This window comes from Pseudophryne corroboree, chromosome 8 (genome assembly GCF_028390025.1).
Source record: "Pseudophryne corroboree isolate aPseCor3 chromosome 8, aPseCor3.hap2, whole genome shotgun sequence".
Lineage (NCBI taxonomy): Eukaryota > Metazoa > Chordata > Amphibia > Anura > Myobatrachidae > Pseudophryne > Pseudophryne corroboree.
Window position 1 is genome coordinate 442,719,612 of NC_086451.1, and position 15,464 is coordinate 442,735,075.

Here is a 15,464-nt window from a genome sequence, read left to right on the forward strand (position 1 = left end):
ACTTCATTACTAACCTCGGGCACTTCATTGGTTAACCAATACTTAGATAATTTAACAAGAGTGCGCCCAAACAAGAGTCATACTTTTCTTCTTGTACACATATCATTTTTCCACAGCGTTACTTACCCACCCACGCACAAGCAATGGTGGGCATGAGCACCGTTCTGTTAGCCGTATATATGGATTTTAGGGCTGTTTTTAATTTACGGTCAGCTGGATCTTTTAAAGGGGCTGAACCAGGGGCAGGCAAAACTATTTTCTTAGACAGCCGAGAAACTGAGGTGTCTATCATTGGGGGAGTCTCCCATTTGTGCCTGTCTTCCTCAGGGAAAGGGTAAGCTACACGTATCCTTCTACGAAGGGTAAATTTCTTCTTAGGGTTAGCCCAGGATTCTTCAAAGAACACATTCAAATCCTTTGAAGGAGGAAAAATCACAACCTGCTTTTTATTTAATTTAAAATAATCCTTTTTCTCTGGGACCAGTGTTGTTTCAGGAAACTCCAACACGTCCTTTATAGCTGGACAAAGTATTTGGGGTGACAGTGTACTAATAGCGCTTCACTTGGGTATAAGCAAGCCGTTCAATACATGCATGGGGTACCCTACCCCACTTCAGTGAATATAGAAATACGTAGGTTGAGTATTGAATGTGGCGCTACCCAATTGCTGACATAGGATATTGTAGTCAAATATGTAAACAAATACACACTTTAATAACCTAAACACCATACAACTAATAAAATACAACTAATAAAATATCACACCAGGCATAATGTGATAATAGGGAAGGAGTCCTACCGGGGATATATGTAGGGGAGCTGCAGGTGATAGTTTATGCAGGAAAGTCCGGACTTGCCCTGCATTTGCTCCCAGATCTTAAAGTCCTCACTCCGGCAGGTATCACTCCTCTGGTCCAGAAGATGGTAAGACCGTCCAACTGGGGGATGTTTCCAACGCGTTTCGGAACACACACGGTTCCTTTCTCAAGGCAGGTAACCCCCTCTGCTCCAGGATCCATTTAAAAAGGCAGTGAAATCGGTACTTCCGGTTTCGTCATCCCGGAACCGGAAGCGACGTTGACCGGAAGTGCAGGACTGCTGACCGGAAGTGCGTCAACCGGAAGTCCCGTAGCCGCCATTTTAAATCCACAATATGCTCCTATTCTTCAAACTTTCATTGATACTGTGGGCAAAAGTGTTGGCAAAGGTGATAATGGTCAAAATCAATGATAATCTTGATCCAGGTAGCAACAAAAGATGTATTAGATGCAGTCTTTAGACAATATGGAGTATCATTATGTGTTTCTTCATTTTAATAGCTGGAACTTGTATAATTTACTCAGAGAAGGGAGACATAATAAAAAATAACAAAAAATAAAATAATAAAAAATAAAAAATAATATAAAAAAATAAAAATATATATTTTTTTAATTATTTTTTATTTTTTATTATTTTATTTTTTATGCTCCTGAGGTGGTGGTGGATGGTCTCCTGAGGGATCTCCTCCCAGACCTGGACTAAAGCATCCGCCAACTCCTGGACAGTCTGTGGTGCAATGTGGCGTTGGTGGATGGAGCGAGACATGATGTCCCAGATGTGCTCAATTGGATTCAGGTCTGGGGAACGGGCGGGCCAGTTCATAGCATCAATGCCTTCGTCTTGCAGGAACTGCTGATACACTCCAGCCACATGAGGTCTAGCATTGTCTTGCATTAGGAGGAACCCAGGGCCAACCGCACCAGCATATGGTCTTACAAGGGGTCTGAGGATCTCATCTGGGTACCTAATGGCAGTCAGACTACCTCTGGCGAGCACATGGAGGGCTGTGCGGCCCCCCAAAGAAATGCCACCCCACACCATTACTGACCCACTACCAAACCGGTCATGCTGGAGGATGTTGCAGGCAGCAGAACGTTCTCCTTGGCGTCTCCAGACTCTGTCACATCTGTCACATGTGCTCAGTGAGAACCTGCTTTCATCTGTGAAGAGCACAGGGCGCCAGTGGCAAATTTGCCAATCTTGGTGTTCTCTGGCAAATGCCAAACGTCCTGCACGGTGTTGGGCTGTAAGCACAAACCCCACCTGTGGACGTCGGGCCTTCATACCACCATCATGGAGTCTGTTTCTGATCGTTTGAGTAGACACATGCTGGAGGTAATTTTGCAGGGCTCTGGCAGTGCTCCTCCTGTTCCTCCTTGCACAAAGGCGGAGATAGCGGTCCTGCTGCTGGGTTGTTGCCCTCCTACAGCCTCCTCCACATCTCCTGATGTACTGGCATGTCTCCTGGTAGCGCCTCCATGCTCTGGACACTACGCTGGCAGACACAGCAAACCTTCTTGCCACAGCTCGCATTGATGTGCCATCCTGGATGAGCTGCACTACCTGAGCCACTTGTGTGGGCTGTAGACTCCGTCTCATGCTACCACTAGAGTGAAAGCTTTCAAAAGTGACCAAAACATCAGCCAGAAAGCATAGGAGCTGAGAAGTGGTCTGTGGTCACCACCTGCAGAACTCCTTTATTGAGGGTGTCTTGCTAATTGTCTATAATTTCCACATGTTGTTTATTCCATTTGCACAACAGCATGTGAAATTGATTGTCAATCAGTGTTGCTTCCTAAGTGGACAGTTTGATTTCACAGAAGTGTGATTGACTTGGAGTTACATTGTGTTGTTTAACTGTTCCTGTTATTTTTTTGAGTAGTGTATATATATATATATATATATATATATATATACAGTATATATATATATATATATATATATATATATATATACAGTATATATATGCATATACAGATGCAAAAGGAAGGTCCCCTGGAGCGGGGCTGTCGCTTCCCTCCTCACGATGTATAAGAACCAGGCGGCACTCAGTGGACTTGGTGAAAAAATAATGCTTTAGTGCACAGGTTCTCAAACTCGGTCCTGAGGACCCCACACGGTGCATGTTTTGCAGGTCTCCTCACAGAATCACAAGTGAACTAATTAGCTCCACCTGTGGACCTTTTAAAATGTTTCAGTGAGTAATTAATACACCTGTGCACTTGCTGGGTTACCTGCAAAACATGCACTGTGTGGGGTCCTGAGGACCGAGTTTGAGAACCACTGCTTTAGTGTGACAAAAATGCAATCAGGGCATAACCTGCAAACATTTCAGCGCCACGCAGGGCACTTTTTTTAAGGCTCTGTGCTGTTTGTTCTACAGTCAACTGAGTGCTACCTGGTTCTTATACGTCGTGAGGAGGGAAGCGACAGCCCCACTCCAGAGGACCTTTTGCATTTGTGTATTCTCCCACAAGGAAGGCACCATGGCAGCTGTATAACATAACAGGAGTGCCCACCAGTCCACGTTTCTATATATATATATATATATATATATATATAGGTGGCCAGCTGCCGGGCTCCTGGGGGCCAAAATACCGGCGCCGGGATCCCGACCGCCGGCATACCGCCAGCTGGGTGAGCGCTAATGAGAACCTTGCGGGCTCGCTGCCCTCACCACGCTGCGGGCACGGTGGCACCCTACACGCATCACGCTATTTATTCTCCCTCCAAGCTCCTATAAAGCTCCCCACACACAGCAGCATCCATTACTGCACATACTGCAGAAGCCCTTACTACACACACACAGCACCCGTTACCACACTCACACAGCAGCACCCCTTACTACACACACCGCAGAACCCTTACTATACTCACATGCAGCACCTTACTACACACACAGCAGCACCCATTACTACACTCACACAGCAGCATCCCTTACTACACACACCGCAGCACCTGTTACTACACTCACAGCAGCACCCATTACTACACTCACACAGCAGCATCCCTTACTACACACACCGCAGCACCTGTTACTACACTCACAGCAGCACCCATTACTACACTCACACAGCAGCATCCCTTACTACACACACCGCTGCACCTGTTACTACACTCACAGCAGCACCTGTTACCACACACAGCAGCACCCATTACTACACTCACACAGCAGCATCCCTTACTACTCACACTACAGCACCTGTTACTACACTCACAGCAGCACCTGTTACCACACACAGCAGCACCCATTACTACACTCACACAGCAGCATCCCTTACTACACTCACACTACAGCGCCTGTTACTACACTCACACAGCAGCATCCCTTACTACACACACCGCAGCACCTGTTACTACACTCACAGCAGCACCTGTTAACTACCCCCACCTAGAACTCATTACCCATTCATAAATCAATTTCAACAACCCAGTGCCCACTAACACATTCACTTCCCCACACAACCACCTAAACACTCACAGTACATCTGGGTGGTCTTCAGTATGCTGCCGGCCGGATCCCGGCGACCAGCATACCAGCGCTGGGATCCCAACCGCCGGCATGCAGACAAATATTCTCCCTCTTGGGGGTCCACGACCCCCTTGGAGGGAGAATAAATAGCGTGATGCGTGTAGGGTGCCACCGTGCCCGCAGCGTGGTGAGGGCAGCGAGCCCGCAAGGTTCTCATTAGCGCTCACCCAGCTGGCGGTATGCCGGCGGTCGGGATCCCGGCGCCGGTATTTTGGCCCCCAGGAGCCCGGCAGCTGGCCACCTATATATATATATATATATATAGAAACGTGGACTGGTGGGCACTCCTGTTATGTTATACAGCTGCCATGGTGCCTTCCTTGTGGGAGAATACACAAATGCAAAAGGTCCTCTGGAGTGGGGCTGTCGCTTCCCTCCTCACGACGTATAAGAACCAGGTAGCACTCAGTTGACTGTAGAACAAACAGCACAGAGCCTTAAAAAAAAAGTGCCCTGCGTGGCGCTGAAATGTTTGCAGGTTATGCCCTGATTGCATTTTTGTCACACTAAAGCAGTGGTTCTCAAACTCGGTCCTCAGGACCCCACACAGTGCATGTTTTGCAGGTAACCCAGCAAGTGCACAGGTGTATTAATTACTCACTGACACATTTTAAAAGGTCCACAGGTGGAGCTAATTATTTCACTTGTGATTCTGTGAGGAGACCTGCAAAACATGCACTGTGTGGGGTCCTCAGGACCGAGTTTGAGAACCTGTGCACTAAAGCATTATTTTTTCACCAAGTCCACTGAGTGCCGCCTGGTTCTTATACATCGTGAGGAGGGAAGCGACAGCCCCGCTCCAGGGGACCTTCCTTTTGCATCTGTATATGCATATATATACTGTGTATATATATATATATATATATATACACAGTATATATATATATACACAGTATATATATGCATATACAGATTGATTGGGTGAGCGCTAATGAGAACCTTGCAGGCTCGCTGCCCTCACCACGCTGCGGGCACGGTGGCACCCTACACGCATCACGCTATTTATTCTCCCTCCAAGGGGGTCGTGGACCCCCAAGAGGGAGAATATTTGTCGGCATGCCGGCGGTCGGGATCCCAGCGCTGGTATGCTGGTCGCCGGGATCCAGCCGGCAGCATACTGAAGACCACCCAGATGTACTGTGTGTGTTTAGGTGGTTGTGTGGGGAAGTGAATGTGTTAGTGGGCACTGGGTTGTTGAAATTGATTAATGAATGGGTAATGAGTTCTAGGTGGGGGTAGTTAACAGGTGCTGCTGTGAGTGTAGTAACAGGTGCTGCGGTGTGTGTAGTAAGGGATGCTGCTGTGTGAGTGTAGTAACAGGCGCTGTAGTGTGAGTGTAGTAAGGGATGCTGCTGTGTGTGGTAACAGGTGCTGCTGTGAGTGTAGTAACAAGTGCTGTAGTGTGAGTAGTAAGGGATGCTGCTGTGTGAGTGTAGTAATGGGTGCTGCTGTGTGTGGTAACAGGTGCTGCTGTGAGTGTAGTAACAGGTGCAGCGGTGTGTGTAGTAAGGGATGCTGCTGTGTGAGTGTAGTAACAGGTGCTGCTGTGAGTGTAGTAACAGGTGCTGCGGTGTGTGTAGTAAGGGATGCTGCTGTGTGAGTGTAGTAATGGGTGCTGCTGTGTGTGTAGTAAGGTGCTGCATGTGAGTATAGTAAGGGTTCTGCGGTGTGTGTAGTAAGGGGTGCTGCTGTGTGAGTGTGGTAACGGGTGCTGTGTGTGTGTAGTAAGGGCTTCTGCAGTATGTGCAGTAATGGATGCTGCTGTGTGTGGGGAGCTTTATAGGAGCTTATAGGGTGGATGAATGTGGTAATGACTACTGTGAGAAGGGATTGATAATGAATTGGGGAGAGATGGGTTAATGGATGCACAGACGCCAATTAAGATGATGGCACTTGCCACAACCCATTAACGCAGACCACACCCCCACACCACTTGTTATGCCCCCACATCATTAGTCAGCAGCAGCGCATAATAGGCCCTTTGGAAATTTCAGCTCCAGGCCCATTTGGACCTTAATCTGGCACTGCAAATCCCCAGTGTCGACGTCAGAGTCAAAATCTGTGTCTGTGTCCCCTTGCTTTATCTGGGCCAGAGACCTTTTCTGGGAACTGGATGGGACCCGAGTGGATGATATGGAGGGGTCAGTAAACAGTGCATCCTCCACAGACTGTCTCCAATATTTAGTCTTTTGTTCAGACTCAGAATTTCTTTGCAAGCATTGACATATTCTTTTGCAACATTCTCACCCACTCCGGCTCCTTCTGAGAGGGAAGGGCAACCACATTACCCTCCTGTGCATCTAAAATGGGTTCTTCCTGGGAAGAACCCTCCCCAATGTTTGACATGTTACACACTTGTACACACACACACCCCTATCACATAGGGGAGCTATTGGGGACAGACCCACACTAAAGTCTGTCAGAGAAACACAGAGGGATTTGCCAGTCCACACACTGCGCCTTATTGTGAATTGTGGAAATATTACCCACTTACAGCGCATATACCAATAATAGGCCCACAGACCTAATTATAATGAACACTCTCTGCCCCTTCTATAACACTCTGTACTTGTGTCAGCGTTGTCATGAGGAGAAACAGCATTCAGGAGCTTCACACTGGAGTTTCTGCAGGAGAAAATGGCACCCAGTGAGTGTTATGGCAAGTCTGAGGAGAAGCCCAGCCCTTCAGCCTCAGCAATGTAATATTTACACTGGCTGGGGATGGCACATCAGCGGCTGTACGTGTATGTACCCTCTTTGCCAGTGAGAGTAAGGTTTTCAAACATGCCATCAGAGTGCGACTCCCCCCCCCCCCCGCCACCCCCCCACCCCAGCGCGCTCTGCCCTCTTGTGCTGAGAGACATGGTGCGTCAACGATGACCGGAGGATCCCCTCTCTGCAGGACTCTGGTAATATACTCACCAGCCTTCTGACCTCTGGCTCTGTTAGGGGGTGGCGGCAGTGCTGTGGGAGTGAACGCTGGCCAGGCTTGGGCTGTGTTCAGTACCCTTCAGGAGCTAATGGTGTCCTGTCAGTGGAAGCAGAACCAGTAACTAATTGAGAAGTTGGTTCCTACTCCCCCCCCCCCCCCAAGTCCCACAAAGCAGGGAAGCAGTTGCCAACAGCTTCCCTATAAAATAAAAAACCTAAGAACGTCTTTTTCCAGCAAAGCTCTGTAGAGCTCCACTAGTGTGCATCCGGTCTCCTGGTCACATTTTCTAAACTGAAGTCTGGAGGATGGGCATAGAGGGAGGAGCCAGTTCACACTGTTGAAAAGCCTTAAAGTGCCGAAGGCTCCTGTGGAACCATCTATACCCCATGGTACTAAAATGGAACCCAGCATCCTTTAGGACGTAAGAGAAATTGCTTTTAAACACTTAATTTACATGAAATTAAAGAGTGCTCGTACTGATCTACATTAAGTGTTGTCCCTCCCTGGCCTCCCGCGACTGCAGAGGAGATCTGCAGCCAGAGACAGCACTCACTGCAGAGGGACTTTTTGAATTCCCTATATCAAAATATAACAATAGGCATCTACTAGATATCATTGCTAATTAGGTGGTCATTTACATTGTATCATATTAATACACCTGTGTGATGACCACCCTCCTTTTCCTTGAATAATATCTTATTGCTGCCAACAAAAATATCACATGGGTTCTTAAATGGTAATAAGATTTTTTGTTTGTACAAAAATTAGAGATGAGCGGGTTCGGTTTCTCTGAATCCGAACCCGCCAGAACTTCATGTTTTTTTTCACGGGTCCGAGCGACTCGGATCTTCCCGCCTTGCTCGGTTAACCCGAGCGCGCCCGAACGTCATCATGACGCTGTCGGATTCTCGCGAGGCTCGGATTCTATCGCGAGACTCGGATTCTATATAAGGAGCCGCGCGTCGCCGCCATTTTCACACGTGCATTGAGATTGATAGGGAGAGGACGTGGCTGGCGTCCTCTCCATTTAGATTATAAGAGACTGAGAGAGATTTACTGGAGCTGACTAGGAGGAGTACTGTTACTGTAGAAGTGTAGAGACTGAGTGGAGAGAGTTTACTAGTGAGGACAGTGCAGTTTACTTTATAATCCGTTCTCTGCCTGAAAAAAGCGATACACAGCACACAGTGACTCAGTCACATACCATATCTGTGTGCACTGCTCAGGCTCAGGCCAGTGTGCTGCATCATCTATTATCTATATATAATATTATATATATCTGTCTGACTGCTCAGCTCACACAGCTTATAATTGTGGGGGAGACTGGGGAGCACTACTGCAGTGCCAGTTATAGGTTATAGCAGGAGCCAGGAGTACATAATATATTATATAGTGAGTGACCACCAGACACACAGTGCAGTTTATTTAATATATCCGTTCTCTGCCTGAAAAAAGCGATACACACAGTGACTCAGTCAGTCACATACCATATCTGTGTGCACTGCTCAGGCTCAGGCCAGTGTGCTGCATCATCTATATATATTATATATCTGTCTGACTGCTCAGCTCACACAGCTTATAATTGTGGGGGAGACTGGGGAGCACTACTGCAGTGCCAGTTATAGGTTATAGCAGGAGCCAGGAGTACATAATATATTATATAGTGAGTGACCACCAGACACACAGTGCAGTTTATTTAATATATCCGTTCTCTGCCTGAAAAAAGCGATACACACAGTGACTCAGTCAGTCACATACCATATCTGTGTGCACTGCTCAGGCTCAGGCCAGTGTGCTGCATCATCTATATATATTATATATCTGTCTGACTGCTCAGCTCACACAGCTTATAATTGTGGGGGAGACTGGGGAGCACTACTGCAGTGCCAGTTATAGGTTATAGCAGGAGCCAGGAGTACATAATATTATATTAAAATTAAACAGTGCACACTTTTGCTGCAGGAGTGCCACTGCCAGTGTGACTAGTGACCAGTGACCTGACCACCAGTATATATAATATTAGTAGTATACTATCTCTTTATCAACCAGTCTATATTAGCAGCAGACACAGTACAGTGCGGTAGTTCACGGCTGTGGCTACCTCTGTGTCGGCACTCGGCAGCCCGTCCATAATTGTATATACCACCTAACCGTGGTTTTTTTTTCTTTCTTTATACATACATACTAGTTACGAGTATACTATCTCTTTATCAACCAGTCTATATATTAGCAGCAGACACAGTACAGTGCGGTAGTTCACGGCTGTGGCTACCTCTGTGTCGGCACTCGGCAGCCCGTCCATAATTGTATATACCACCTAACCGTGGTTTTTTTTTCTTTCTTTATACATACATACTAGTTACGAGTATACTATCTCTTTATCAACCAGTCTATATATTAGCAGCAGACACAGTACAGTGCGGTAGTTCACGGCTGTGGCTACCTCTGTGTCGGCACTCGGCAGCCCGTCCATAATTGTATATACCACCTAACCGTGGTTTTTTTTTCTTTCTTTATACATACATACTAGTTACGAGTATACTATCTCTTTATCAACCAGTCTATATATTAGCAGCAGACACAGTACAGTGCGGTAGTTCACGGCTGTGGCTACCTCTGTGTCGGCACTCGGCAGCCCGTCCATAATTGTATATACCACCTAACCGTGGTTTTTTTTTCTTTCTTTATACATACATACTAGTTACGAGTATACTATCTCTTTATCAACCAGTCTATATATTAGCAGCAGACACAGTACAGTGCGGTAGTTCACGGCTGTGGCTACCTCTGTGTCGGCACTCGGCAGCCCGTCCATAATTGTATATACCACCTAACCGTGGTTTTTTTTTCTTTCTTTATACATACATACTAGTTACGAGTATACTATCTCTTTATCAACCAGTCTATATATTAGCAGCAGACACAGTACAGTGCGGTAGTTCACGGCTGTGGCTACCTCTGTGTCGGCACTCGGCAGCCCGTCCATAATTGTATATACCACCTAACCGTGGTTTTTTTTTCTTTCTTTATACATACATACTAGTTACGAGTATACTATCTCTTTATCAACCAGTCTATATATTAGCAGCAGACACAGTACAGTGCGGTAGTTCACGGCTGTGGCTACCTCTGTGTCGGCACTCGGCAACCCGTCCATAATTGTATATACCACCTAACCGTGGTTTTTTTTTCTTTCTTTATACATACATACTAGTTACGAGTATACTATCTCTTTATCAACCAGTCTATATATTAGCAGCAGACACAGTACAGTGCGGTAGTTCACGGCTGTGGCTACCTCTGTGTCGGCACTCGGCAGCCCGTCCATAATTGTATATACCACCTAACCGTGGTTTTTTTTTCTTTCTTTATACATACATACTAGTTACGAGTATACTATCTCTTTATCAACCAGTCTATATATTAGCAGCAGACACAGTACAGTGCGGTAGTTCACGGCTGTGACTACCTCTGTGTCGGCACTCGGCAGCCCGTCCATAATTGTATACTAGTATCCAATCCATCCATCTCCATTGTTTACCTGAGGTGCCTTTTAGTTGTGCCTATTAAAATATGGAGAACAAAAATGTTGAGGTTCCAAAATTAGGGAAAGATCAAGATCCACTTCCACCTCGTGCTGAAGCTGCTGCCACTAGTCATGGCCGAGACGATGAAATGCCAGCAACGTCGTCTGCCAAGGCCGATGCCCAATGTCATAGTACAGAGCATGTCAAATCCAAAACACCAAATATCAGTAAAAAGCCTCTTTTTTTCTTTGCGTCATGTGCTGTTTGGGGAGGGTTTTTTGGAAGGGACATCCTGCGTGACACTGCAGTGCCACTCCTAGATGGGCCCGGTGTTTGTGTCGGCCACTAGGGTCGCTAATCTTACTCACACAGCTACCTCATTGCGCCTCTTTTTTTCTTTGCGTCATGTGCTGTTTGGGGAGGGTTTTTTGGAAGGGCCATCCTGCGTGACACTGCAGTGCCACTCCTAGATGGGCCCGGTGTTTGTGTCGGCCACTAGGGTCGCTAATCTTACTCACACAGCTACCTCATTGCGCCTCTTTTTTTCTTTGCGTCATGTGCTGTTTGGGGAGGGTTTTTTGGAAGGGCCATCCTGCGTGACACTGCAGTGCCACTCCTAGATGGGCCCGGTGTTTGTGTCGGCCACTAGGGTCGCTTATCTTACTCACACAGCGACCTCGGTGCAAATTTTAGGACTAAAAATAATATTGTGAGGTGTGAGGTATTCAGAATAGACTGAAAATGAGTGTAAATTATGGTTTTTGAGGTTAATAATACTTTGGGATCAAAATGACCCCCAAATTCTATGATTTAAGCTGTTTTTTAGTGTTTTTTGAAAAAAACACCCGAATCCAAAACACACCCGAATCCGACAAAAAAAATTCGGTGAGGTTTTGCCAAAACGCGTTCGAACCCAAAACACGGCCGCGGAACCGAACCCAAAACCAAAACACAAAACCCGAAAAATTTCAGGCGCTCATCTCTAACAAAAATGTGATTATACTGCAAGGAAGCAGCTTGTTTAAATTTTGGAGGGAATTCCACTTATGTAGTATCCCACTTATTTATTTTATATTTTTATTTTTAGTTAGAGTCACATGGACCATGCCACCTTGGAAAGGGGATACCACTACAGTTCATTCTGACAACCTTATCATTTGCTCACATGGTTCATAACAGGAGTATTAACTCCTTCGGAATGAGGCCCGATATATCAATATCAGCATAGGCAAACGCAGGGGGGTTTCCATTTGCCCAGAAAGCCCCCTCCTCTTGGCAAGTGGCTTAAATGATGATAACAATAGCAATGGTATATAATATGATTACTAAAGCTGCCGCCACATCATTCAGTTTAAGGGAAAGAGCATAGTTGCGAAAAGGGCCCAGTGGTAGCAGCTTCTACCAAATTGTGGTGTGTGTGGATGTGAGTCCTCAGTCAGTGACCTGGACCAGAGAGTAGCAACCAGGAAGAAGAGACAGGTGCCTTACCATGAGGTGGGAGAATGTGTGCTTTGAAAGTGCAGTACTGGTCAGGGCCGTCTTTTTGTATGGGCTCAATGGGCACTTGCCCAAGGGCCCCAGGAGTCTAAGGGCCCTAGGCTGATAGCTGAGGGTACCCTTTTTCCAGGGGTAACAGATTTTTGAAAATCGTCCCTGGGGAACCTGAGATATCTCACTTCTGAGCAGTGGTCCCCATCCAAGCCTGTTAATTGCTCTTCCCAGCCAGATATCTCTGGTTTTGTCTGACTTAGAGTTTCCCAGAGGATATACTCCAAAAGCTGTGACTCTCCCCTTTCAGTGTACACTGGCACCTTGTCTCTACTATGCCCATAACCAGAGATATCAGCCTTCCAGCAGCTGGTCCCTGCTCCAGCTCCACACGCCTTGTGTGCAGTTTTATATATTCATTGGTGGATTGCTCTGGCTCCTGAAATCTGATCACCATGTCCCAAGTCCCTCCTGAAAGGTGGGACCCTCTAGTTGTTTATTCCATTGAAAGCTAAGAAATCTATTTCCAGGAACTGAACATATTTGCAGTCAAGCACGCTGCCCTCCTACCGGAAAATGATGAATATTAAGCCCACTCCAGAATCCATCCACCCCTCCCCTACTTATTAAACACCCCCTTCTACAGTTTAGTGTTCTCCCTCCCACCCCATCTCCCACCATCTGTGCAGTAAAGGAGTAATTAGCAGAAATTACTGCTCCAGGTCCTACATGCTGAGCAGAAGATAAAGCTGATGCTGATAGCACCTCCCACCCTACTGCTGGAGGATGGGTAGGGGCCCCAGTGCATTGCATTGCCCAGGGGCCTACACTGCTGTTCAGATGGTCCTGGTACTGGTTCTATTATATTTGTATATTTATTATAGTATAATTAACCTTTTCCTGGCCACTTATTTATATTATGTAAATATGTTTGATACAGCCTATACTATAGATCATCTATAGTGTTAAATATTAATGCTGTATTCCATGATCTGCAGAGTGGGAGATTGTGGTTTGCATTTGGAAACCCCCCTTTAGAAATCCTGCGTTTGCCACTGATCAGGGTTACTATAATGGAAACATGGCAATTTAACAGTCATAAATATGAATAAACTAAAAAGTACGACAGTAAAAGTGATTCAGTTACAGACTCAGGTAAAAAAGTTTGATTATTTATTCAGATTTTGAGATATTACCTCAAAATTCCATTTTATAAAAAAATTTACAGATTGATTGACAGGCCGCTCAGAGCCAATTAGCGGCCTGTTCCAACAGAAGCGGCTGCTGATTAGCTGGTGGCCCTGCAAATGATATAACCCCACGAGGGTTCCAGCATTGGCGGGAGCAGCACAGTATGTACAGAATGTACAACAGAGCGGCTAATGTCCGGCGTGGATCGGGTCACTCATTTTTCTTTTTTTAACTCCTTGGATGCCTACTGGAGATCTATGACCAGGAATCGGTAAGTATGTTTTTTTTTCTTCCACCCATGCATCGGGATTCTACATGGAGAAGTGGACCGAACACGCCAGGGACAAGGTAAGTATACTGTATGTGAGTGTGAGTGCATCTATGTTATAAACTTATCCTGTCCCAGCGTGTCGTCTTTATTTGATTTTTTTTTTTTTTTACAAGGGGACAATGGGATCAGTACTAAATGCCGCCGGTAGGAATCCCGGCGGTCGAAATACCGACGCCGGAATCCCGACAGGGGTGGCGAGCGGAACGCAGCCCCTTGCGGGCTCACTATTATATTCTCCCTCTGTGGGTGTCATGGACACCCACGGAGGGAGAATATGTCGGGATTGTGGCGGTCGGGATTCCGGCGTCGGTATTTCGACCGCCGGGATTCCGGCCGGCGGCATCATGACCGCATCCCGGGACAATGGGAACCAGCGGGCCCTTAATGCCTCACATGCTGGTACTTGTGGTACCTGCATGTGGAGAAGGCTTGCTGGGACCTGTAGTCCTCCTGTAAAAGACAATATTACTTCTATTTTGACACTTTTTTATTAGAAAAGCTATCAACTCGTCACTCACTTCCCATGGTTGCCAGGGATAGCCCCGGACCTCAGGCCATGCCTTTATTGGGTGGTACCCACTTTCCCAGGAATGCCTGGTCTGGCCTGACTAATTAGGGGGGAGAATACTTTGCCCGGGGGACCCAGTCAAGTGTGTTCACTGGCTGTGCCATTACCCCAAGCTAGTGGAGCCCGGTGCTGATTCCAAAAATATCGGTGCCTTCTACTCATCCCCCCCCCCCCCCCCCCATATTTTTAGAACCTGGACTGGTCTGGTGCTGGTTCAATAAGTACAGGGGAATGCTACACTATTTTTTGAACCAGGGTTGGCTCACAGAGCCCGGGCTGATTATGCTTTTTTTCTTCTGCTTTTTTAACACTTTCCTTACGCTAATACACAGAAGCATCCATGCACAGATCACACTGATCTGTACAGGCTTCTCTAAACACGTTAGTTTGGCTTATGGTGTATTTGATCTTATTAGCGTATTAGCGTGATCACCTGTGTTTTGAAGTTCTATTCTATGCAAAGGTGGCGTTTTTTGCCTTTAGTAAATTCCCGTGTTTGCAAAAATGGTCAAACATCCCCGTGTTTGCAAATTCAGGCAAACACTGAGCTTAGTAAATTTACTACCCCCGGGCCTAGATGGAAAAAAAAAACTTGTCCTTAGCCACATTTACACCATCGGTTCCTGGTGAACTGTGAATGTTTCTCAACTTACACACACAGTGACGCTGGAGCAAAAGCAAAATAAAAAAGTAGGTAACTCTGCATCTGCGTAAAACCATGTAGCAGTGTAACAGGGAGTGCAGAGGGGGCAGATTTATAATGTACAGAGAGTTTCCGATTTTGGAGTGGCGTGTTCTAGCTCAAAGCTAAATTGCTGTGCAAAAATAATGCTGCCCAGAATGTGCTTGCTACATTCGAAAGCATATGGTATTTACCTTGCATGCAAAATATAAAATGTATTTTGCTCCGTCTGCATTGCGGCATGGTCAGGGCCATCTTAGCAGTGTGGGCCCCTGGGCACAGCAATACACTGGGGCCCCTACCCATCTTCCATGGGTGGGGGTGCTGTCAACGGCAGCTTTGATATCCCACGGGCTGTAGGGGGTGTTCTAGCTTCCACTGAGCATGTAGGACC

At 46.5% G+C, this 15,464-nt stretch overlaps 1 protein-coding gene across 1 annotated transcript in view; it reads right to left on the reverse strand.

Moving 5' to 3' along the window:
* LOC134949511 (complement factor B-like) overlaps positions 1 to 15,464 on the reverse strand; it is a 295,509-nt gene that overhangs the window by 95,343 nt on the left and 184,702 nt on the right. The gene's annotated exons all lie outside the window — the stretch shown is intronic.